The sequence below is a fragment of the Petromyzon marinus genome, chromosome 11 (genome assembly GCF_048934315.1).
Source record: "Petromyzon marinus isolate PM22_M1 ecotype Great Lakes invasive population chromosome 11, UKy_Petmar_22M1.pri1.0, whole genome shotgun sequence".
In the NCBI taxonomy this organism is placed as follows: Eukaryota; Metazoa; Chordata; class Hyperoartia; order Petromyzontiformes; family Petromyzontidae; genus Petromyzon; species Petromyzon marinus.
The window spans coordinates 19045235-19072076 of NC_133677.1; positions in this window are offsets into that span (position 1 = coordinate 19045235).

The window sequence follows — 26842 nt, forward strand, 5'->3', positions numbered from 1 at the left end:
ATTCCCTACACATCACGCGACATCAGAAGTGTTTGCTGGAAGAAGTGTTTGGTAACTGGATAAGACCATCAATGAGAAGCCAGTTTAATCATGGCTCGGTGACTGAAACCCAGAGTTTCACGGTTTAACCCAACATCCGAGCAGCACCACATTAGATCTCTAGACTCCTCAGCGCAGGCATACAGATATGGTCAACATATGCATACATTAACTAATTTGTGAAATTATGAATTACATCCAAATGAAATGTATTGTGTGCATTACTAGGACGTACCTAAAGGTGCCAGGTTGGGTTCATCCACCTTGGGGATGCTCTGCTCCACGCAGCCTCTTGCTTCCGTGCAGTCCATCCTCTTGATGTCCGAATTCTGGCTGTTGCTACTGCTGCAATTGGTGACGCTGGTGGTGGTCTTCTTTCTTCTAATGGGCTTAGGTCTACTTCGCTTTTCCTTCTTCTTCTGCTGCAAGGCCATCAACACTTTCATGCTCGTCATAGGATCGAGAGCAGCGTATGGTTTATTCTCACTGACTGGTGAAGCAGTTTGTTGACGTGGAACTAGGCCAAAGCATTCAAGAAAATTGGATTTCATGTCATTTATCTTAACGCCGCTATCTTTTGTCGAAGTGTAATCATGTTCAGGCTTCGGTCTGTACAAGAACTGTGCGTGAAGACTTTCATGAGTTTTCAGGATTTCAATAGGACTTAAAAATCCGCAGACTGAGCATATCTCATAGGGCGACGGTGGATTCAACACCGCATTGGCAAAACTGCCGTTAATCACCAAGCCTGTTGCACCCTTTATCATGTAATCTTTCTCATGGGTCTTCAAATGCCTTTTTAATTTTCCTAGCTGATCAAACCTTTTTCCGCATATGCCGCACCATTGATCACGGGTCTCCTTGTGCGTTCTTACGTGGGCTTCTAGGCACCATGCCAGCTGGAATTTTTTCCCACAGACGTCACAAGAGATAAGTTTTTTCGTTCTTGTAATTCTACCGGATTGAGGTGGGGTTGAGATGGGTGCTGGTGAAGTGCCATCAATGGTGAAGGCAATTCTCCCAGCACCACCTTGACTCGCAGCGGAGTTGCTCTCGCACATCTGAAACAAAAGACAAAGGTCACGCGCATGACACCCGTGTCACGAGTGTACTCACACAGGCATACTTAAGGTGACATAAGATTCATATATACTACAACTCATTATACCAGAACTCCACAATATTGCAGTTCCTATCATGTACGATTTTACTCCTCTTATCCACCCAAATAAGATTTTGTTTAACAACAATGACGAACTACCTCCATTTTCCTAATGTTACCCACCAAATAGGCCTTTCTGTATATACACACCAACAATATAATGATGGCACCACACGTTCACTCCACTATTCACAACACTCTGACTCGCTATCTCCATATAAGATTGTAATATCATTTCTGTACGAGGGCCCGTCAAAAAGTTTTGAGAATGGACACTTTTTTTTACAAACAACTACGTAAAATAGTCTTCAATAAAAATACAGTATAGTACTATTAATGGCCCTTATAACTGAACGTCATTATCTCTCATGCTAATTATTACAATGTTAACTAGTTACCCAGGAAAGCTTCATTGAGTCTAAGTACTGCATTTTCAGAAAGGTCCCATTGCATTGATATGTTTGTGTGAGTGGAACCCAGAGAGACCCCACCTTGCATATGGGGAAATAACACAACTTCACACAGATGGATTCAACCCACAAGCTCAAAGCATTCCTTGTTTAACAAAGTATTCAGTGTAATGTTTAATATAATTTATTTGGTAATATATAGTATCGTAATTGTATAGTCAATATATAGCAGTGTGGTATACAGTAGGGTTGGTAAAATAATACATAGTGTAATATTACAAGTCTAATATTATTATAATCTAACGTATAGGGTAGTGTATAGTAACTCAGTGTATAATTCAATGTTGTGGTCTGTCTATGCCAGTTTATAATAAAAAAATATTATTTGGAGGCATATTATAATATTTTTTGCGACATAGAAGTTTAATGTATAATAACTTATTGTTAGTAGCTCAGCTTAGTGGAGAATATATTGAGTACATTGATTATATTGATGTAATTTATATTTAGTTCTTTCACATCGGTTTATTGTATGATAGTTGGGTAGTTGCAGTTCTTTAGCGTCAATATACTAAATGCCTCTGTTGATATGTAAACTCTGACTTTAACATAGCTACTTCCGTGACCAGTTACATGCTAATTCCTCACATTAACATCATGCTAATCTCCCAGTTACATGCTAATTTCTGACTTTAACATCCTGCTAATCTATCACATTAACACACTACTTCAATGCTAAATTATTCTGTTGATATGTAAACTCTTTTGGCAAGGCGCTCTGCTCCTCCCACCCAGCTTAAAATACGCTGCCAAGCTTAGCAGTGTTCATTGGAGTGCTGTCTTTCCGACAGTTCTGTTTCTTCACCTGAGGACGGCTGCTTGTGTTGTGGCCGAAACGTCGTGAGAATTTTATTTTATTATGTTTTATTTTATTATTTCCCTTCTACGTGACTTTACCGAAAGAACCAAGAAGATGAATCTCTGCAGTCACGAAAGCTTTAAATCGAAATTTATTCAAATCAAGTTGTTTTCTTTTTACCACAGTACTTTATGGAATCCTCAAGAATAAATGCATTTTTAGAAGTATTAAACTACACTTGAAGATGTGTGAGAATGTAATTATGCAGATGCAAGCACAGGCAAACTCGTATCTGCATATACAAGTTTCTGGGCCTCCTCACTTCACCAAACCCGCATTGACCGGCATGGTGAAGTATGGTTAAACAACTCCCACGAACGACATGGTGTGGGGGAGGCCTCTATCAAAACGCTGGATCGACAAAGGGATGATACATGTCACGACATTGTACGTTAAGATCGTTCTCTCGTCAGCACAAGCCGTCTATGTGGACAATAGAGGACACGACACACGTGTACACGATGTTTGTGTGCGTATATTCAGCGTGTGTATCACGTAATAATTATATAAGGTCGCGATTATGCTCAAAACGAACCAAATGTATAACATCACGAATAACTTTGGAAGTCTCCAGAGCCTGAACAATATTTGAAGTAGACACTGACCCAGTTACTATTAATAGCTCAGATGTGTAGGCTTTGACTTTAACATAGCCATTTCTGTGACCAGTCACAAGCTAATCACTCAGTTATTTCAATGCTAAATTTTCCTGTTTGATTTTTACTAGGTGCCTCTGTGAATGTGTATGCTTTGACTTTAACATAGCCATTTCTGTGACCAGTCACAAGCTAATCACTCAGCTATTTCAATGCTAAATTCTATGCTAATTCCTTTGTCAAGGGGTGCCTCTGTGGATGTGTATGCTTTGACTTTAACATAGCCATATCTGTGACCAGTCACAAGCTAATCACTCAGCCATTTCAATGCTAAATTCAATGCTAATTCCTTTGTCAAGGCGCTTTGTTCCTTCTCACACAACTTAAAGGTCTCGATCTGAGCTTGGCTTTGTTCGCTCCAGCGCTGTCCTCCAGACAGTCTCGTCCCTTCACCTGATGAAGGCCGCTTGTGTTGTGGCCGAAACGTCGTGAGAATTTTATTGTGTTATTTTCTTTTTTCAATGTATTATTTTATTCTCATGCTACGTAACACTACCGAAAGAACCAAAGAAGATGAACCAAGATTATGGCGTGTAGATGCTGCCATCTGCCGGCCACCAACGTGGCGTGTAGATTCTGCAAATTGAAAAATTAAAATAATAAATTGAAAATAATAAGCAAAAATCCAGATTCATATTCTTGGTTCTTTCGGTAAAGTCACGTAGATTTAAAAATAATTAAATAAATTTAAATACAAAATAAATCGGAAATAATAAAATTACTTTTATTTGTCAGTTTTCAATTGGCATAATCTACACGCCATATTCTTGGTTCTTTCGGTAAAGTCACGTAGATTTGAAAATAAAAAGAAAATAATTAAATGAAAGTCATGAATTGTTATTATTATATTTTGATTTAAAGCTTTCGTGACTGCAGTGATTCATATTATTGGTTCTTTCAGTAAAGTCACGTAGAAGGGAAACAATAAAATAAAATAAATATTTTTTAAAATATTATTTAAATTTTTACTTTTCTTTTATTATTTATATTTTCTATCTACGTGACTTTACCCAAAGAACTAAGAATATAGCGTGTAGATTCTGCCAATTTTAAAATACAAAAAAATAAATGGAAAACAATAAAAGCTTTTATTATTTTCAATTTATTATTTTAAAATCAAAATTTTGTTTCATTTTTTTTATCTCTGTGACTTTACCGAAAGAACCAAGAATATGAATGCGGGTTTTTTGCTTTTATTATTTTCCATTTCACACTTTTTATTTGATTTGATTATTTTTTTATTTTCTATCGACGTGACTTTACCGATAGAACCAAGAATATGGCGTGTAGATGCTGCCAATTTAAAAAATAAAATAGATTGAAAATAATAATCAAAATCCAGATTCATATTCTTGGTTCTTTCGGTAAAGCCATGTAGGTTGAAAATAAAAATAATAAAATTAAATGAAAAATACAAAAGATAAATGGAAAATAATGAAAGCTTTTATTATTTTAAATTTATTATTTTAATTTGTATTTTTTTTAAATTGGCAGAATCTACACGCCATATTCTTGGTTCTTTCGGTAAAGTAACGTAGATTTGAAAATGAAAATAATAGAATTAAATGAAAAAATACTAAATCATGAATTATATTTTTTTACTTTTTTTATTATTTCTATTTTACCCAAAGAACCAAGAATCTGGCGTGTAGATGCTGCCACCTGCCAACGTTGTTGGCCACCAGATGGCAGTATCTACACGCCATATTATTGCTTCCTTCGGTAAAGTAACGGAGATAGAAAATAATAATAAAATTAAAAAATGAAAATTATGAAAGCTTTTATTATTTTCAATTTATTATTTGTATTTTTAAATCAAATTCTATTATTTTTATTTTAAAATCTACGTGACTTTAACGAAAAAAACAAGAATTCGGCGTGTAGATGTTGCCACCTGCCGGCCACCAACGTGGCGTGTAGATTCTGCCAATTTAAAAATTAAAATAATAAATTGAATATAACAAAAGCTTAAATAATATGAAAAGCTTTTATTCAATTGATTATTTTAAAATTGTATTTTTTTTTATCTCCGTGACTTTACTTTTAAATAATATTAAAAGCTTTTATTCAATTGATTATTTTAAAATTGTATTTTTTTTATCTCCGTGACTTTACCGAAAGAACCAAGAATATGAATGTGGGTTTTTTGCTTTTATTATTTAAAATTTCACATTTTTATTTGATTTGATATTTTTTTTATTTTCTATGGACGTGACTTTACCGAAAGAACCAAGAATATGAATTCCTGAAGTCACGAAAGTTTTAAGTCACAATCTACACCCAACAATGGTGGCCAGCAGATGGCAGCATCTACACGCCAGATTATTGCTTCCTTCGGTAAAGTCATAATACTGGTAGGAACGAAGTTGTAAACTGAGTGTACCAGCCTGCAATAGATTAATGTGTCCGTCCGTCCCCTTTCAATACTTTAACGAAGTGAAATCTCGTGCTGTTGGGTGTAAAATCAGCAATAGGCAGCGCAGAGACTTGCCCTACCAGCCCACCCTGCAGGGACCTGTTAATACAATTAAAATAATAAATTGAAAATAATAAAAGCTTTTATTTTCAATTTATTATAAAATAATACAAGCTTTTATTATTTTCAATTTATTATTTGGATTTTATTTTTTTGTATTTTAAAATTTCAAATAATAAATTGAAAATGATAAAGCTTTTATTAGTTTAAATATTAAAATTTATATTTTAAAATTAAATTAAATTATTTTTATTTTCAAATCTACGTGACTTTACCTGAAGAACCAAGAATATGGCGTGTAGATTCTGCCAATTTAAAAATTAAAATAATAAATTGAATATAACAAAAGCTTAACTAATATTAAAAGCTTTTATTCAATTGATTATTTTAAAATTGTATATTTTTTTATCTCCGTGACTTTACCGAAAGAACCAAGAATATGAATGTGGGTTTTTTGCTTTTATTATTTAAAATTTCACATTTTTATTTGATTTGATATTTTTTTTATTTTCTATGGACGTGACTTTACCGAAAGAACCAAGAATATGAATTCCTGAAGTCACGAAAGTTTTAAGTCACAATCTACACCCAACAATGGTGGCCAGCAGATGGCAGCATCTACACGCCAGATTATTGCTTCCTTCGGTAAAGTCATAATACTGGTAGGAACGAAGTTGTAAACTGAGTGTACCAGCCTGCAATAGATTAATGTGTCCGTCCGTCCCCTTTCAATACTTTAACGAAATGAAATCTCGTGCTGTTGGGTGTAAAATCAGCAATAGGCAGCGCAGAGACTTGCCCTACCAGCCCACCCTGCAGGGACCTGTTAATACAATTAAAATAATAAATTGAAAATAATAAAATCTTTTATTTTCAATTTATTATAAAATAATACAAGCTTTTATTATTTTCAATTTATTATTTGTATTTTATTTTTTTGTATTTTAAAATTTCAAATAATAAATTGAAAATGATAAAGCTTTTATTAGTTTAAATATTAAAATTTATATTTTTAAATTAAATGTAATTATTTTTATTTTCAAATCTACGTGACTTTACCTGAAGAACCAAGAATATGGCGTGTAGATTCTGCCAAGTAAAAAATTAAATAATAAATTTTAAATAATAAAAGCTTTCATTATTTCAAAAAATTTTTTATTTTTAATTTTAAAAGCTTTTAGTATAGCTTTTATTATAATATCATATTATAATCAAAGCTTTTATTATAATAAAAGCTTTAATTATTTTAGGGTTCTCCTCCACGGCGGCCTTTGTCTCCCCCAGTAGCAATGTTTACGACACACCGCACCAGGTACTCATCTGAGGCTGAGTCGACCTCACACTCTCTTACTGTCTCAAAACAACAACCGCCATGCGCCACTAAGTGGCGGTGACGTCACCACGACGCTTATGCCAGGCTATGTGCACCTTGAGGCTACGTGAAGTGTCGATCGCCGGCTGGCAGGAGGTCACGGGGCAGACCCAGGTGCCACTGGTCGACTGACTGAGATGACTGAGATTACTGGCTGATGCACCACCTGTGCCCCCTACTGTGCCAACTTGCTGAGCTTTAGCCACCCGACGCTCCGCTCGTTTTTCTGAGCGTCGCTCCTCCGCCCTCCGTTGTTGTTGGAGGGCGACTGCCTCCAACTGCCCAGTAGAGACACCGCTGGTACCAGTCATTGGCAAGTCCACTCAGCTCCACATCCTCCTGTACCACATCACTCCATCTCTTCTCTAGTCCGTGCCACGCCCGTTTAGCTCCCTCGATCCGGCCGAACAAAAGCTGTTTGGGCATGCGGTGATTGGGCATGCGGGCTACATGGCCCAGCCAACGCAGCCTTGCCTGCTGGAGGAGCTCACCGATGGGACTTTGTCCAGATCTTTCGAGGATTTGTGAGCTCCTCACACAATCCAGCCTGGTTAAACCCAGGATTGATCGTAGGCAGGCCAGCCTAAATGTTTCTAACCGGTGAAGATGCTGCATTAGGGGGGTCCACGTTTTGCAAGCGTAGAGAAGGGAGGGAATGACTGTGGCCGAGAAGAACCGAAGCTTCATGCGGAGCGACAGACCAGGTAGCTTCCACACAACGTTACACAACTGATGAAAAGATAATGCCGCTCGACTAATTCGGAGTGAGACCTCTGCTGTTAAACCGGAGCCGATCATGAGCACACTGCCCAGGTATGGAAAACTCTCCACTCTCTCCCCAACTGCCCCATCACCGATTGGGAGTTGTGGGGGTAGAGTGCCCGATGGCACAAATTACCCAGGCAGGTGCTTCGTTTTGGTGGGGCTGATGGTAAGGCCCCACCTCTTAGTGGCACACTCCAGTTTCAGCAGCAGCGCCTCCAACTCCTCCTCTGAATGAGCAGCAATTACCAGGTCGTCGGCATACATAATGTGGTTGACCAATAGGGAGACATCCCTTGACCGCACCTGGGCATCGATCAGCCTCCCATTGTATCTGTACCAGACGTAAATTCCTCTGGTACAGCTACTGAAAGCTTCACGAACTATGTGGTCGAAATAGATGTTAAATAATGTTGGAGCCAGAGGACATCCCTGTCGCAGGGAATGGCTCTGACTCCCGGCTATGTAGTTTTACTCGGGTCTGCTCACCATCATGAAGGTCCTTAATGAGTGTGAGCAGAGGGTCAGCGACTCTGAAAGCATGAAGAACAACCCAGAGCCCAGGCCTACTGATGGTATCATAGGCCTTAACCAGGTCAATAAAGCAGAGATGTAGGTCTAGTTGGAATTCCCTCAACCTCTGCTGTAGCAGACGGACAGAAAATATGACATTTTTGCAGGACCGCCCTTTCTTGAAACCGCATTGGGGCTCCGCAAGCCTCTCCTTAGTGTACCTAGCAAGGCGATGTTAAATAATCCTTGCCAGGACCTTTCCCGGCACACTGAGGAGTTAGATGCCCCTGTTGTTGTTACAGTCTGTGCGGTCCCCCTTCTTAAAGAGGGGGACCGCCAGGGCATCCTTCCAATCCTGCGGAACCCGTCCAGTGGCCCAGACTGTTGTTATGATGTCACGTAGGGCAGTCTACGCACAAACGCCACCCTCCCTCAGCATTTCGCTTGGGAGATCATCTCTGCTCCGTGCCTTTCCTGTTCTCAGACTCTGGATCGCCCTCAGTACTTCCTCAACGGATGGTACCTCAGCCAGCCACTCACAGAGGGTGACTTCCTCCTCCAATATTTGAGGCACCGCATCCTCAGCAGAGTCATCCCCACTTTGTCCCATGATGTTTTCCAGGCTGAGGGATTCCCCCTCCCCCAGGACCTCACAGAAATGCTCAGCAAATCTGCAAACCTGTCGCTGGGGGTCGGAGATTGGATCACCCTTCGTTCCCCTAATGATGGTGTAGTGGGTATAAATTGACGAAGAAACTTCTGATGAGGCAACACGATATTTATTGTCTTGGCCCCTTTTTGGGCCATGGACATTAGCCCTGGCGTGATAGCGCTTCCGCCCCCTATTGACGATAAGGGGAAGCTACCAGCCCACAGAGTGGTGAGTGACGATTACCCCTACAATGGTAATAGGTGTGGCGCTGTAGGTTACTTTTTTAATGGAGTTAAATAGGGATTTGTGATCGCGGGCCATTGAGGCAGACTCCATCTCCTCAGCAACCCGCGACCACCACCCATCCTTGCAGCGCCTCACGTCTCTCCGAACCTCCGACCGAAGGCTGCGGTAAGCCTCCTCATTCTCTGACGTGGGATGCTGTAGACGATTAGAGTGGGCTTGTTGCTTTTTCTCAACCATCCTGAACGCCTCCTCTGTCGGCCAGGGTCTCTGGGGCGGTCTGGACCGCGTACACAAAGCAGCCATTGCAGCTGCATGAGTCACAGACCTAAACCTCGCCCATTTACCCTCGACATCAGGAGTGGGGGACGGTGCTGTCTCACTCACACTCACTCACAGCGCGAGGCCGACTCATTACATCTCACGGAGGATCGCGCTGCTGAACAAAAAAAGTTCCGCGGTTTCAGTTTGCCAGCGCGAGTTCGCGTTTTAAGGCGATGGGGGCCGTCCATAAATGACGTCACGCACCTGGGGAGGGGGGGGGTCAGACATTTGTGACAAGGGGGGGGGTTTGAGAAATGTGACGTCACGTCAAAATGCGCAACTTTAAATAAATACAGACGACACGTTCTATTTAGTTAAATAGACTTTTTAATAAATGTTTTCTCCTACAACATCAGAGTGCAGCGCCACATTAAATACAATGACAATAGTTGAAAGCGATTTGAAGCATGTTTTATTTTCAAAATGAAAATATGGTTTTGGGGGGGGGGCAGAGCTTTGTGACGTCATACTTGAGGGGGGGGGTCTGACTTTTTGTGACGCCGTGTGACGAGGGGGGGGGGGGTCAAAAATGGTCCAAAATCGCGTGACGTCATTTATGGTCGTGATATATTATTTTTTATTTTATTTTTCCTACCTACGTGACTTTACCGAAAGAACAAAAGAGTACTTATGTTCTGTTATAATGAATCTGTTGTAATGAATTTCATGTCACCTTAAGTATGCCTTTGTGAGTACACTCGTGACACGGGTGTCATGCGCGTGAACTTTGTCTTTTGTATCAGATGTTCGAGAGCAACTCTGCTGCGAGTCATGGTGGTGCTGGGAGAATTGCCTTTACCATCGATGGCACTTCACCAGCACCCGTCTCGACCCCACCTCAATCCGGTAGAGTTACAAGAGCGAAAAAACTCATCTCTTGTGACGTCTGTGGGAAAAAAATTCCAACTGGCATGGTGCCTAGAATCCCACGTAAGAACGTACAAGGAGACCCGTGATCAATGGGGCGGCATATGCGGACAAAGTTTTGATCAGCCAGGCAAATTCAAAAGGCATATGAAGACCCATGAAAAGGATTACATGATAAAGGGTGCACCAGGCTTGGTGAATAACGGCAGTTTTGCCAATGCGGTGTTGAATCCGATAGAGTCACTAGAATCTGATAGTATCACTAGAGTGAGAAAACGAATCTCTTGCGACGTCTGCAGGAAAACATTCCAACTGGCATGGTGCCTAGAGTCCCACATGAGAATGCACAAGACCGGTGGTCAAAGCTGCAACATCTGCGATCAAAGCTTTGATCAGCCCTACAAACTCAGAAGGCATATGGAGACCCACGGAAAGAACTCAAGGGGCGCACGTGGCACGGTGAATGACGGCAATTTTGCCAATGCGGTGTTGAAGGTGTGTCAGAGCTACTCGGCTGCGAGTCATGGTGCTGGAAGAATTGCCTTTGCCATGGATGGCACCAGCAGCTCCAGCAGCAGCTTGTCGAGTCCTGGTGGTGAGGAGGCAGAGTTGCAGACAATGCCACCTTCTGCAAAGGGCGCACCTGCATGCAACAAAGTTATTGCTATCACAGCGACCACGCATGGAACGAAGGCGCCTGCTGGGAAACGCCACGCCTGACCAGCGCCTGTCTCGACTCCACCTCACTCCCATAGTCACTAGAGTGAGAAAACAAATGTCTTGCCAAGTCTGTGGGAAAGCATTCCAACTGCCATCATGCCTAGAGTCCCACATGAGAACGGACAAAGAGACCCCTGACCAATGGCATCTGCGGTCGAAACTTTGATCAGCCAGGCAAATTCAGAAGGCATATGGAAACCTACGAAAAGGACTATTGGATATTTCTTTGCTGTTCTATTACTGAAGCTATCAACAGAAGGTGTGTACCGGATTAATTGCACTTGTGGAATGCTATGTTGGGCAAACAGGATGAATGATCAGCACAAGACTATAAGAACACCACAGAAATATGAAATGCTCACAAATACAACTGTCAGCAGTAGCAGAACACACGTGCCCACAAGGACACTCAATTGATAATGTTGAAGTTCTGTGCAAAACTTGTTACTACTGGCCAAGAATAATTACAGAATCTATCGAAATTTAAAGAAATAAAAATAATTGTAATCGTTTGGATAGCTACCGACTTAGTGCTGCATGGAAGAGAATCATCAAATTACCGTTTGTACGGCTATTTTAATACACACAATGGACACTAAGTACAAGATCAATGGGCTAGCATAATGTGCATGTATAATGTATGTTGATTCATTAATCCCCCCCCACTTTGCGCTCAAAGAGTGCACAAGTGTTGTCACCACATCTACGTCTCTATATAAGGAATTAAACAGGTGGACTTCTCCCAAACCTTGCTGTTGCCTGATGAAGCTAGTTGTAATTACTGAAACGCCGTACTCCAATGGTAAATGTTGTGGCTTGGCTCTCCAACACACCACACACCGGTGTGCTGTACTAGTGATGAATTGGCATGTTCTGTTTACGTGACAACCCTTACTAGTGGGCTGTCGGGTGGTGGCGGGTTTAATGACACATTTAAATTGTAATAGGTTTTTATCCTTTTATCTGGCACCAAAACTGACACCTTTATGGAAACATGATCCCTTGTATAAAGGTGTCAGTTTTGGTGCCAGATAAAAGGGTAAAAACCTATTACTATATCTTGCTACTGGCAAAGGAGGTCTCATAATGTAAATTCTTACCCCGAGCTCTCAATACTCTGATAGTGCGCTGTTTTTGAGTTGTATGCCTTTTGGCGTCATCTGGTCCAACACCAGTGGAGACTAAGCTCTAAGAAAAGCCGTCTCGGGTGTGGACCAATCAGCTTCAAGGACAGTGTATATCATTATCAGAGTTGTCTCTTTTTGTTTGCATTTTGACTGCTTTTGTTGTGGTTATTGCAAACATGATCCCTTGTATAAAGGTGTCAGTTTTGGTGCCAGATAAAAGGGTAAAAACCTATTACTATATCTTGCTACTGGCAAAGGAGGTCTTATGACACATTTATATATTTACGCGATCCAACCCATAAAACCTGTATTATGGATATTTGTCACGAAAGCCTACGTGTTAAACTGCCATGTATTTTTACGTCTATTGCTGTATTTTCTTACGTGCAATATATTTAATAAACCATCCTAATTTATTCATATTTTTGTTCATAGTTATATCATTGTTGCGCGTGCGGTGTGGTCAGTGGATATTGTTTAGTGGATCAAACCGAGACAAATATTTTTGCAGCAGCTGTGGCTGCACATTGCAACAGCGCATTCCGAATGGTGTAGAACGCATCGCCCAGAATCTGTATCTGTGTGCAAACACCAGGTATGGTTGGTAAGAAACACGTTTGGTTTTAAATGAATAGAACTCGAGCTTCAGCCATATTGTTCATTATAGACCCCACTTTGTAAGCATTAATCACGCAAACCTTGCGCCTGATTCATTTGAGTCGGTGTGCTCATGAGCAACAGGGCATTTGTGGCAAGGTGTTAATGTATCACAGATTAGCACGGTTGGCTACGTACACTGCGAAAGAATTTCAACACATATTCTTTGGGTCTTTCCGTAAAGTCACGTAGATAGAACAATAAAATAATTAAAATAAAGTGAATAAAAAAGTAAAATATATCACGACGTTTCGATCGCAACACAAGCAATCGTCATCAGGAGAAAAATGATAACGATTGCTTGTGTTGTGATCAAAACGTCGTGATATTTGTATTATTATTTTGTATTCACTTTATTTTTATTATTTTATTGTTCTATCTACGTGACTTTACCGAAAGACCCAAAGAATATGAATTCCTGCAGTCACGAAAGCTTTAAGTCAAGATTCAAGTTCAACATACATTCATACATTTTGTAAAGCGAGTATCCTTGCACGTACAATGCACTGGACCGCATGTTCGTGTTAAGTGATTCAGGGGATTTGTCACTGCCTACCCCATGATATAAATAATCTCAGGGAATTCAATTGCAAGTGTGCAATCTCCCTTCCGGTGGGCATCGAGGATGAGTCATACCCTGGCTTGCCAGGAGGCAGTGAAACACAACTGTGGAATCCTTTCCATATGCACGGGATAGAACGTTGCCCCCTTGCTCACATTCGTTCGTTTTCTGCGAGTGTACTGGTTTCCCCCCACATGTAAACACTCAGTAAGTGGCTGCAAATATCGGAATGTAAAGAGAACCGCAGATCTTGGGCGATTGTTGGTAGTGCCGGCTCACCGCCTGGCTGCTGTCTCCCCGCTCGTCTGTGGGAGACATATAGAGGTACTGAATTAGATTTATATTCTCTACATAACATGATTCCTATCTACACAAAGCACTCACCGCGTGGAGTACAGCAAGTGATATTCCACGAAATAAAAAATAAACGTACATGACCATAACAGAAGCCAATGGGTACAGCTGTGCATACACGTACACACATATACACGATTCCTACTGATGGAACGATTCACCACTGCCGGAGAGTCAAGGAATTGTCATGATTCAGGATCATGAATGCAAACTGTCCCCGTTCTCAAACCTGAGTATGATTGAAAAGGTCGTAGAACGCCTTTGTCGGAAGCAATTACTTCCCCATGTCACTGCGATGGGCAGATTCATGCCATTGCAGTCGGCTTACACATTGTCAGTAGTACGCAAGCGTACGCATTTGGGTTAACCCCTCCTCCCCCCTCCATGCATACATACTAAATGGATGCCCCCTGACAGCTACACCACCACTCCCCGCACGAGACAAGCACGTGACTCTCGGTGTAAATGGAGCCGGAGCGCGAATAAACGTGCCGATGCCCCAAGTACAGTTGCCACCATTCCTACGACAGAGCAAACCCAGGCACATTTCTCAGCGAGCCGAGGTCTATTGTTAAAACTGTGCAGTTCACGGTGATAAAATTCAACCATAGCCATACCCGGGGTACCAGATCTCGACACAAATTAATTCCTGCTGCCACCCGAATACTGTCCGGGGGTCAAACACAGACAGGTGGCAGCCCCAGTCGCGAGGCCACATCTGCACCGACTCACGGCAAACGTGTGCAGGGCCAGCAGGAAGAGCCCCGGGATCTCGGAGCGCAGCCACTGGTTCCACGCGCTGTCTCGGTCCACGTCCTCGCGTGACGACGACACTTCAAAATCACCTGACCGGAAGGAGGGGGGTGGGAGGGAGAGTAAGAAGGTACGAAGGGGAACCTTCTAACTCTTTCACAGTGACGCGTTCTTCGCGTGCGTCACCCTGCAGCCAACCTCTCTGCTCTCGTGTGTGAACGTGGGTCAGTTTGGTTTAATCGTTCAGAATGAATGGGGCATGACCCTGGCCCTTGTGCAATTTATTATTTTCCATGAGATAATACCAAACACATCATTCATGTGTGTGTGTGTGGCCTGCAAGCAAAACGTCTGACCTCTGTGATTGCCAAAAAGGGGTCAAATACTTATTTCCCTCATTAAAATGCAAATCAATTTATAACATTTTTCACATGCGTTTTTCTGGATTTTTTTGTTGTTATTCTGTCTCTCACTGTTCAAATAAACCTACCATTAAAAATATAGACTGATCATTTCTTTGTCAGTGGGCAAATGTACAAAAGCAGCAGGGGATCAAAGACTTTTTTTCCCTCACTGTATGCATTAGTTCTGCCCGTACCTCTTTGTGCCTGTGTAGTGGGCAGGCAAGTGTGGTGGAGCAGCAGGTCCAGCACACGGGGTGTCCAGCAGAGGAGAGGAACTCCCCGTGGCCGTGGCCGGGGAAGCAGAGGTCGGCGGCGCTGGGAGCGGCGTCAGTTGCGCAGCGTCTGTGGGAGAAGGCACAGGCCTCTGCTGAAGAATATCATCCGCAGACACATCACACGGCTTGCCGGACACGTCACGCACTCGGCCCTGTGATTGTGGAGGTGAGACAGGTTCGCGCGTGGCAACGAATGGCTTGTCGCTGGACAAACATCGACGGCAACATCGGGAGAACGCGGCACGAACTCGTGCAGAGTTTCTGGCACCGTATGAATTTACACTACTTGTAGGTATGTACGTTGAACCTCTTTCGCGCCGTACGTCAGCCAGCCGTGCTAATCGGAGGTGCAGATGGATGCAATTGAAGGAAGTGGAGCAGAGATTTCAAAATGAAACAAAAGAAATTGATACAGAAATTATACAAGTCCAGGGGACTTCACCAAGGCCGTGTTATCGCAGACTCTGACAGAGCACAAAAGAAGACTGGCAATGGCAAAAAATGGCTTCATAACTATCATTGTCAGATGGCACACTTGCACCTTCAGTCTTCAGTCGGCGTCAGTAATTTAAGAATGCACGCATGATGCGTGACACCAACTAAAATGGCATCGATGCTGACTAATCACATCCTCTCCAAGATGTGGAACTCAAGAGACATGGATGCCTCTTCCAAACAGGACTACCCTTGACAATTGAGTTGTCGCCTGGGTAAAGATAAAATGAACTAGGAGATTTCAACTTGAAAATCCAAACCATCGCACCAACAGTAATGGACGGAATCCTATATAAGGCGCACACTGCAGGAGCTTCAGGTGGACTCTGGTACCTGCTTTAACGTCTGTGTGAGAAGCATCTTCTCCCACTGAAATTCAAACAAAGTTGACAGTTAGACAGGACATGTTTTAAAACATCCGCAGTAAAATTCAAGTATGTATACCATTAAAGTAAACTATTTTTTATTTACCAGGTAAGGCCCATTGAGAGCTATTAAGCTCTTTTTCAGAAGCGACCTGGCCACAAATTATAGCTTAACGAAGTGGCTTATCACGTGGAAATTTATAGTAGCCAAATACTCTAAACGCATTACTTACAAATAGCTCACAAAGCGGTTATCCTCCCACTACCCTTGGGTTACCTCCTGTCCCGGTCCAGCCGAGACAGTCTGTGAATTGGCATCTGTGTTTGGGTGGCATGAATTAATTTGTACCGAGATCTGGTACCGGTACTGTGCTGAACTTTACTACTGCATGGTTGTTGACAGACCTAGACAGACTGAAACATAGGTCTGGGTTTGATCTCCATAGTGGAAAAGGTGGTAACCCGAAAACTAACCCAAACCCTTCCACATTCAACGATAAACACTTTCAAACCGAGTTCGCTCGGAAATGACCCCACTAAACCGCACGTATGTAAACGTTTCACTTCAGTGGTTCCTCCGCCGCGTGCGAACGATGAAGTGCACGGCCTCTCGTGATGATGACCTCACACCCGCATGGCTGCACGAAAGGCGGTGCTGACGAGCATGAGGCAGGTGGAAGAGGCAAAACGAGGAGGCAAGATTAGAGTGCTGTAGTCGGTGGGGTATAGTGGGGCCTATTTCCGAATGATTGATTTATGCGGAAATGAAATTGGTCAAGAGTCCGTTACTTTGTAAACATTAGCATGTATCTACTTTAATACCAAGTCTGCAGGGGTGGGAAAGATGAGGTCTGTTCATTCTGGTGGGCAAAGGTAATTTAGACACTCCAAGTCTGGTGGCATAAGGATGAAATGCACCTTACAAATGTAAATAATAATGATTATTAATCAATCTTCTTCTTCACTCCCACGGTGTTCCAACCAGGGTTAGGCCATGTAATGATCTGACGTGCTGTACACTTGTACAGTGTTACTGAATTATTGTATCATTATGAATTCAGTGCCCCTTCTGCGACCTTTCCCTAGATACCCCTCTGGTGTATAACCTGGCCTGCTGACGTCAGGGCCGTAAGCCGCAGATCCCTTTCCCTGCCAGCAGCCAGCGCTATACTGTTACATTACGATTCTATGCCAAAACACAGGGAATCCTCTACTTACGATCATTCAACTTACGAACTTTCAGAGATATGATCAAACCTGTCCGTATGTCCAGTTTCCTGTTCGGACCGAGAGTCGTAAGTTCAACTGCCGCACAATAGGTGGTGATGGTGGCATCTACATCTGCAGAACGTGAAGAACCAGAGGCAACTATTAAAGCCATTCCCCGTGTTTAGTGTACAAGCCGTAAAACGTGTTTGAAATCGACGGGAGTAAAGTTGGACTCACGAACAAATCGACTTACGAACAGACCTCTGGAACTGAACTCATTTGTACGTACAAGAGTCTGTATATGGTGGTCACTCTGAACAACACAGACCCAGCCTCCTTTTTACTATTTTTGGTCCATTAGGACATTACCAGATGCATCTTTCTGTGCTAACGACCACACAATACACATTAGACGTGTCACAACAGGTCACGTTTAATAGTCTAAACTTGTCTGGAGTAAGTCGCATATGGTAGACATTTCTGCACATTTGCAGAATTACATGTCAATGATAAAGGAACCATGTGTATTGCATTACACAGGTGTTTTGATCATGTGTGGATGCAGATTCCCGCAGCAATACAGGGAATAGGTTGTTCGCAGAGCCACTGATTAATCAGAATCAGAATCTTTTTTATATCCTGGAGGAATACGAAAAGACACTTTTTTTGCTAATTGGCCGTGTCGGGTGGTGGAGGGTTACGACACATTTATAAATAAACGCGATCTAACCCAAAAACCTTTATTATGAAGGATTGTTTTTATTTACATGCGTTTGGGTAATTTGTTTACCTTTCTTGTACTTTGCACTGCTATCGTATTTTTGTATTGTTTGTTGTTGTAACGTTCTCACCCGCCCCTACTGGACGTCTGTGAAAAAGTTCTTTGTAGCTCATCAAATTCCTCCAGTATAAATACACATGCCGATTCTGACATTCATTGTAAGTATGTAATGTTGAACTTCTTTCGCACCGTATGTAACCGACCATGCTAATCGGAGGTGCAGAGGAAGGGCAACAAACTAAACACAAACAGCGTGTTGACGGTGTGTTTAATGGTTCCCTCAGCCATTGGGATTCACACTCTTGGCTTAGGACCACTCATGGAGGGTGAATGAGCATTGCCTCCGCCCCTGCGTGTTGCGATGCTCAGAGCGAGGTGACAACTCTCATTCCGTGCGTTCTCCCCCCCACCCCACAGCATCAACAACAAGAGACAGCAGCTGGAGTTGGAGATCATGAAGATCCTGCAGAGCAAGGGGGACCCTGACAACAACAACATCGTCACCCTCCTGGACAACTTCACCTTCCGGGGACACAACTGCGTCGTCCTGGAGCTCATCAGGTGAGTGTCATGGCGTCCGATGAACACCGATCCAAAGACAAAGATTAACCAGTATAGCCTCGGAAGATTGTTGGGGCAAGTGCTTTTAGCAAGTAGCGCCTATGAAGACGGGCAAGGCACACGAGGGGGGGGTGGGTGGGCAGCACCACGCCCGGCAGCCTTTGTCTCCCCAGTGGCGATGTTTACACACCGCACCAGGTACTCATTTGAGGCTGAGTCGATCTAGGGGAGGCCCAGGATTGGTTCAAATAATCGTCACCGGTCTTGGCCGTGAGCGGGAATTGTAGAGCAACGTGCTAAACGCCGCACCACCGCTCCCCCAAACACCGATGCGTCCGTGTGTTCACACACATGAGTCATTTGGATGTAGAATAAATGTCCGTAGGCTTTCAGAATGCCCTAGAATTATTGTCTTTGTACACGGCTCCATGGTCAGACATAACTCTTTATAATGCCTTCCTGCCTCATTGACTATCTTTTGAGTTGAGCGGCAACCCTGTATGGTTACTCCGTGCGGCTTCGCCTCAGTCAAGCACGTGTGCTCCCGTTCAAGGGGCCAATCAGGGAATGGGTCACAAGCAGGAAGAAACTGTAACCGTTCACGTTTTGTGCCGTCACGCAGCGGAGACCTCCTCCAGAAGCTGGACGAGACCTATGGCTTATACATGACGGAATTGAAGCCGTACGTGGGCTCCATGCTGCGGGCCCTGGCAAAGCTGAAGGCGATGCACATCATTCACGCGGATCTGAAGCCGGTTAGTAAACTAAGCAGCCCGCTGCGTCTTTTGTCCGTCAGTATGGAGTTAGTGCCTCAGGTCGTGCAGTTGTAGAAAATGAGAACACTCTTGTAAACCTTAGTAACAGGATTTCGAGATATCTTATTCTACACCGCAACAACACTCATGCCACGACTTGCTATTTCATAAACACAGATAGCCAAAACTTGCATAGAAATACAACTTTTCACGTGGATCTCTGTTTGCTCTCAACAACCAACGCTCCGCGGAACATTTAATATTTTCTAATTTGCGTTAAACAACAACGACCACTGCCCTAAGCAACAATTCCGAATGCCAAAGCTAAATGATGGGCGTAGCAGTGGTGGGGTAGTTCGCAAACTGCACTCAGAGGTTAATGACCCGAATTCGATTTCTGGCCACGGCTAAAACCAGGGTTTGGGCGATATCTGAACCGGTCCTGGATCCCATTGCCTTCAACAGCCCCTGAGCAGCATGGTGAGGTATGGCCATACAACCCCCTTGATTAACACGGCATGGGGTAGGGAGATCTTTAAGCATGATTACATTTACAAAGGGCATTAAGTGTTCAACAAAAATGAGTACATGAAATCCTTGAATAAACCGCCATGAACCAATTCAACAAGACGCAATCTCACCGACACACCACGAGTTTCACTGACAACCACTCTGTCATTTTTGCAGGCAAACATCTTGGTCAAAGACCACATCAGTGGCAATATCAGGCTCACGGATTTTGGCCTGAGCATCAGCGAGACCTGTCCAAGTGAGTGATCTAGCTGCCCTGTGTGTGTGTACGTGTGTAGCAGCATGTGTGTGTGCGTGTCACAGAGTTTGTGGGGAGCGGTGGTGTTAACGGTTAGCACGCTGCGCTACGAGCCTGTTTAAGCTATATGGGGGGGTCTTTGTCTACGTGCTGTGGTGGTGTGGTGGTTAGCACCGCTTAAACAAAGTGTGGTAATGACACTGATACCCTTCAAACGTTACATTTCGTCAATCATTTGGCCAGGATTTCAACTCTCAACCTCCCAGTTTTGAGGAGGGTAGTTGTCAAACAATAACCAGTAAACCGGTAACAATTTTCATAATCGATTGCTGGTATTGAAAGTCTGGAGCCAGTAGCCAATCCCATTGGAATTTTCATCGCGGATGGCTGATTAACGTGTGATTTACATGTGATTTACGTTTGCAAATGTACAGATCGCATGGCAGCCCTAAGTACCTTTGTCCTCATTCCTCACGTAACCTTTTCCCGTTCCGAGACGTCTGCACGTTACAGGGTGGTGGTAGGTGTCCCCGGTTCATCACTGAATCTTGAAACGTGCAAAGCGGCTCGGCGTTAATTTTATTCAGAGAGGCGTCGCAGCGCCGTTGCTTTTAAAGAAGTTGTTACTCACCGCAGAGAACTCTCGCGACACGACAGCTGCACTCTATGATAGCTGGCACCAGTGTAATGAAAATAATTTACATTTCTAAGTGCTACCCAGCTGATACACGCATTTACGTGGGCGATCTTTGTCATTGTGCGTATTTTGAGTGCCATACGTGACTGCGTGTGCATACCCTCATCTATTCAGCACTTCACAAGTACAGGTGAATAATGTGCAAGTGCCACCTTGTTTGGTCACCTGTCTGTCCGTGTGCTGCTAGGAGCTTGGTGTCTTGGCTCGATGTGGTACATGGCCCCCGAAATGTACTTTGGGCTCCCGGTGACATGCAGCGCGGACATGTGGTCACTCGGATTTGTGGTGGCCGAGATGCTCCTCGGGAACCCGCTCTTCAAGACAAGCTCGGAAGACCACATCGGCTATCTCATCCAGGTATCTGACGCGTAGGAAAACACCATTGCATATATATCCAGTTGGTTATAAGGTCCTGCTGTTGAGCTACAAGGCTGTCAGTGGGTTAGCCCCACAATACTTACAGGAGCTGATCCACTCATGTACACCAATGAGGTCCTTGAGATCTTCTGATCTCCTACTCAGTTTTCTGAGGTCAAGTCTCAATTCCTGGGGGCGATCAGGCTTTTTGCCAGTGCAGCTCCAAGACGATGGAACGCGTTGGCCTCTGATAACAAGACAGAATTTTTTAAGCTATTTAAATCTCGCCATGAAAACTCACCTCGGTAAAATGGCCTATTCCCCATTGTTTTGGTCGTCTCATTTCCCTGCTTTTCATACACGGGGCGCATTGGGATCATCGGATTAAATGCGCCTTACAAATATTAATTATTATAACATATACATACTGATGAATTCTATAATTTTTATTGTAACAAACCTCGAGCCCGATACGGCACCACCAAACCGGGCGTCGTATTTCCGATGGGACCGTTCCAACTGCGCCATATAAAGGAGGAGGGAGGGTTTAATTCGAATTTGAACCAACGATGGAGTCCACGATAAACAACAACAGCAGCAGCAGCAGGGGGTTGGTTATGACTGATGGCGCACGACGATCCACCAGCGTACAGACCTGCTGTGCGATGGCTCATGCGACAAAGCTGGTTACGTGCAGGGCTGTCGTCATCCTCTGGGCCTTTCACTGGTCACAAAATGTCGCTCAGCTGCCGGTACACGGGAGAGGAGTGGACGTGTTCACTGCGTGATCACGCACCATTTGCATGAGTAAAGAAGTAAAGAGAGATTTCGGGATCATCGGTAATACCAAATAATCAGAGCGTCAGGCTGATGTCCTTCGGAATGATTACTATTGTTATGATTATTGTGGTTTGTTGTTAATCCCCAAGGCTTTCAGAGCCTGTGTTGGAGAGCAACGAAGCCACACGTAGTAACCACGTCATAAATTAAAGACCAAATATGTATGCTTCGCCTGATGATAGAGATAAATATCTGCAAACAGTATGTACAAGAGCAGGCAAAGTTAATTGTTCATCGACGTTTCAATGAGACAAAGAGCAGCGTATGTACGCTCTGTTCACTCGAGCGACGGACCTCATCCAACTCATCCCTCTTGTGATCTTGGTTTCAGATGTTGGGGCTCCCACCCAAAGCCATGATTGACGCCTCGACCCACAACATTATCTCCTTTGGTGAATGGACCGGGGGGGTGGTGAGGTGGTGGTGTTGGAGTTCGTAGCTGCTGCTGCTGCTGTCACTGCCCGGAGAGTCGTGGCCGTGCAGCCGCGTGTCTCGTGCTCTGTGCTTGAATAGAAAGGCATGGAAACTGCTTCGCGTAATGTAAAAATGAACTGTGCTTTATTTGGGTTTAAAAGTCACAACGGTCTTGGCAACGTACTCGTCAGTACGTGTTGAATTAGTGTGACAGTAAGGAGTCTTATGAAAAAATACTTTAAAAGGAACGGTTATGTTTAGGTAGCAGAGTATATTTGGAAAACCTTATAGGGATTTGCAATCCAACAGAGGACGTGTGTATTAATTACATGGAATTCTGGCCATCACATTTTTTATAAAGATGAGTGGCCGTTTTTTTTAATTTCAGCATGACTTAGCACTATTTTAAAAAATTGTGTGGCAGATGCGATGGTATCCTAAATCAGCATAGAGCAGTTCTACCATAGTACAAAACAACCACAGAGAACAACCCTCCACACAAACTGTGGGTCCTTGATTGAGAAATAGATTATGCTTAAAAGCACGCTTGTACAACAAATTACCATCCTCTCCAAGTGATGCAAATAATAATATAATACTAAAATAAACATCAAAGTGTCTCCTTGCTCAAACAAGTATCAGGAGGTTCTCGTCTCCTCCGGTGACCCAGAGTTGAGAGTGGGAATTTCACTTTCACGCTTAGGAGCCATCCTTTCCACACGACTACTGCAAACGTCTCACAAACGGTTACAAATTTTATCGACCCTGGAGGGATGACAGGCTGTAGTCGACCGCCAACATGGAATCATATTTGCAAACATCGCAATTGGAGGGTTAAGGACCGCCCCCGCATTGTACTGATCGCCACAACTAATTCAGTGTTTCTCTCTTTTTCTCTCTCCAATAAACAGACAAAAAGAATCGCCCCGTCGTCAACGGGAAACGGATCGTCCCGTGCTCCGTGTCTTTGAAGGCGGTTCTGGGAACCCGCAATCAAAAGTTCATCAATTTTCTCCGCGGGTGCCTTCAGTAAGAGACTTGTTACTATTGTCTACATTTCACCTCGTACAAATAATTAAATATAAATCACTTTGCGTCTACCATCAACATTACTGGAAACGATCTTAGACCTCACGCGTCGTTTGGGCTAGGACTGCAAAGTTTTGTGTCACACCGGGGCATCGTTTCTTCATCTCGTCGCTTTTTCAAATACATATCGTTTCTGACAAAAGTGTTGAGGATAGAATTGCTCATTTCACCCCAGACCACGATTCAATGAAGCGATTTTAGAATGCAACAGGCACCTGACTCCCTCCGTATGCCTCCTTGGCAGGTGGGATCCCCAACGTCGCCTCACACCCACGGAGGCCCTCAACCACCCATTATTGTTGGGCGGCAGGGCCGTGCCACCACAAGCGAACTTCCCGCCTTGCCCAGCCATGGACACGGAGCCGGTGGCGGCCTGCAGCCTCTTGGCAGTCCCCCGTCTCAGCCAGGGAGATTGCCAAGTCCCTGCTGCAAGGAGGCAGACTTCGGAGTCCACTTGGTCAAATCAGAATACTGCAGGCTCAGTTTCTGGGAGCGAGTGGGCTTCAAACTCTGATTGGGGAATGGAGTCGGAGTGGGGAGTGGAGTCGGCAGGTGACTGTGCGGTAACACGCCTGTCTGAAAAACTATTCGATCAACGTGACAGCACCAATGACGTCATCGTTGAAGAGGAAATGGAGCCGATGGTGGCCTGCAGCCTCTCGGCAATCCCCTGTCTCTGTGAGGGAGATTTCCAAGTCCCTGCTGCAAGCGAGCAGACTTCGGAGTCCACTTGGTCAAATCAGAATACTGCAGGCTCAGTTTCTGTGAGCGAGTGGGCTTCAAACTCTGATTGGGGAATGGAGTCGGAGTGGGGAGTGGAGTCGGCGGGTGACTGTGTGGTAACACGCCTGTCTGAAAAATTCCCCAAAGTGGTGGCACCAATGACGTCATCGCGGAGGAGGAGATGGAGTTGGCCACGAGACAAGAGTGAGTCTCCACGCAGAAGTGCACCTTGAGAAAAATGTGTATTGGGGAGGTCATTCAGACAAAGTGTCTCCTGATATAAATTAGCATATAGCAAACACCATCATCATCATAAATTAGTTATTTGAGTAAATTACACATTCCTATAGCAAGGGCAAGTCTATTTATATTACAACCACTGTTGATTCCCACAATGTAGTATTCACGATTGAGAGGAAGAAAAAAATATTGAGGAAACATGAGATTTGGGTTCTGTATCAGATGAGACAAGTTCTGTATTATAAGAACGGGGAATCTGTTTCATGAGGAGTTGTGAAATGAGGATTCTGTAATGGCATTCACCTCTTTAGTTCATCTCACTTGAAGATGTAAATATCCCAGGGCTCCACAGGATGTAATATCTTATCCCTAACCTCATCTCCACCAATCTGCAGCTAAATGCATTCCTAGTAAAAATATATATCTTAATTATAAATATATGAATTGCACTGCATCCCACTTGGAGGTGCTGCGGTTAGAGCACTCCACGATCACTGTACGCTTGCGAGTTCAAAATCCAGGTCAAGAAGGTTAACAGCTTATTTATCAACCCGAGCTATAGTCAAATAATGAATCCCATTTTGTGGGAAGTCAACAGCGGTGATCCTATTATACACCACCATTGGCTCCTGTTATAGGAATGTAGCATTCCGCTACTGGCCATAGTGAGAGATGTGTGGCATCCTCCTACCTCGCATTTGAGCGGCCGGACACATGTGAGGTGCACTGCAGCAACCAGTGTAAGCACAGCCGAGAATGCACGATGGGGCAGACGGTGGCATTATAGATACGCGCATGTCTGTACGTTGAAATAATTTTGAACGCGTACGTAGCCGATCGTGCTAACCGTAGCCGACCGTGCTAACGATGGCGCGTGCGTCCATTTGCCAGGCGGGGCCCTGCTCTCCAACCAGGCAACAACAACAACGAGGAGGATGATGATGATGCCGTCGACAAGATTGGGCCAAAGGCGTCACGCGGGCCTGGACGGAGATTCTCCCGCCTGAGGCGGAATATTCGGGGGATTCTGCGATTCATTCGGGAGCACTGTTTCTGTTACCGTGACGATAGCGCTGAATAAATCCTGTCATGCGGCTGGGCCCTCCCTGCCCTGTGTACATATTTTTCAATGTTACTGTCGTTTTTATCTCGCTTCTTTCTGGTCCAATGACTCCAAGACTCACGGTTTAAACTAAAGATCCCAGTGGTCCTCAAAAATATTTATGGGGACTCCTTCACTTAAAAAACATTCAACTTAGAAAGTCTCAGAGATACAAAGAAACCTGTCCATATGTCCAGTTGCCTGTTTGTACCGAGATTCATAAGTTCAACCGCCACGCAATAGATGGTGGTGGTGGCATCTACATCTACACAACGTGAAGAACCAGTGGCGTCTACGTCTACAGGAGATTATACAACTCTTAAAGCCATTCCCTGTGTTTAGTGTACACGCCGTACAACATGTTTGGAATCGACAGGAGTAAAGTTGGACTTACGAACAGACTTCTGGAACCTAACTCGTCCGTAAGTAGAAGAGTCCCTGTATATGGTGGTCACTGAACAACGCAGACCCAGCCTCCTTTTTACGATGTTTGGTCCATTAGGACGTTACCAGACGCATCTTTCTGTGCTGACGACCACGCGATACACATTAGACGAGTCACAACAGGTCACGTTTAATACTCTAAACTTGTCTGGAGTAAATTTTGATTTAAAGCTTTCGTGACTGCAGTAATTCATATTCTTAGTTTTTTCGGTAAAGTCACGTTGAAGGAAACAACAAAATAATAATATAATATATATGACCGTTTGAGTTATGGTCGAAACGTCGTGAGAATTTTTTATTGTTTTATATATATTTTATTATTTTGTTGTTCCCCTTCAACGTGACTTTACCGAAAAAACTAAGAATTGTCTGGAGTAATTCGCATACGGCAGACATTTCTGCACATTTGCAGAATTACATGTCTATGGGAAAGGAACCATGTGTATGGCATTACAAGGGGTGCTTGGTCGTGTGTGGATGTAGGCTGTTGGCAGTGCCACTGATTAATCAGAATCTTTTTTTCATCCTGGAGGAATCCAATGAGCTATGAAGCTCTTTTCACATATGTCCAGTAGGGGCGGGTCAGCGAGGTATGTACAAAAACGATATGTGAGGCAAGACGGAGAAAATGTAAGCATGTTGCTAAAAATACAAAGTACATAGATTCCTGCCGATTTGTCAACAAATGCAAGTTTGGGCAAGGCAGCAACACAACAACAGCACCAGACCACGACAAGACAACGCACAGTCCCTC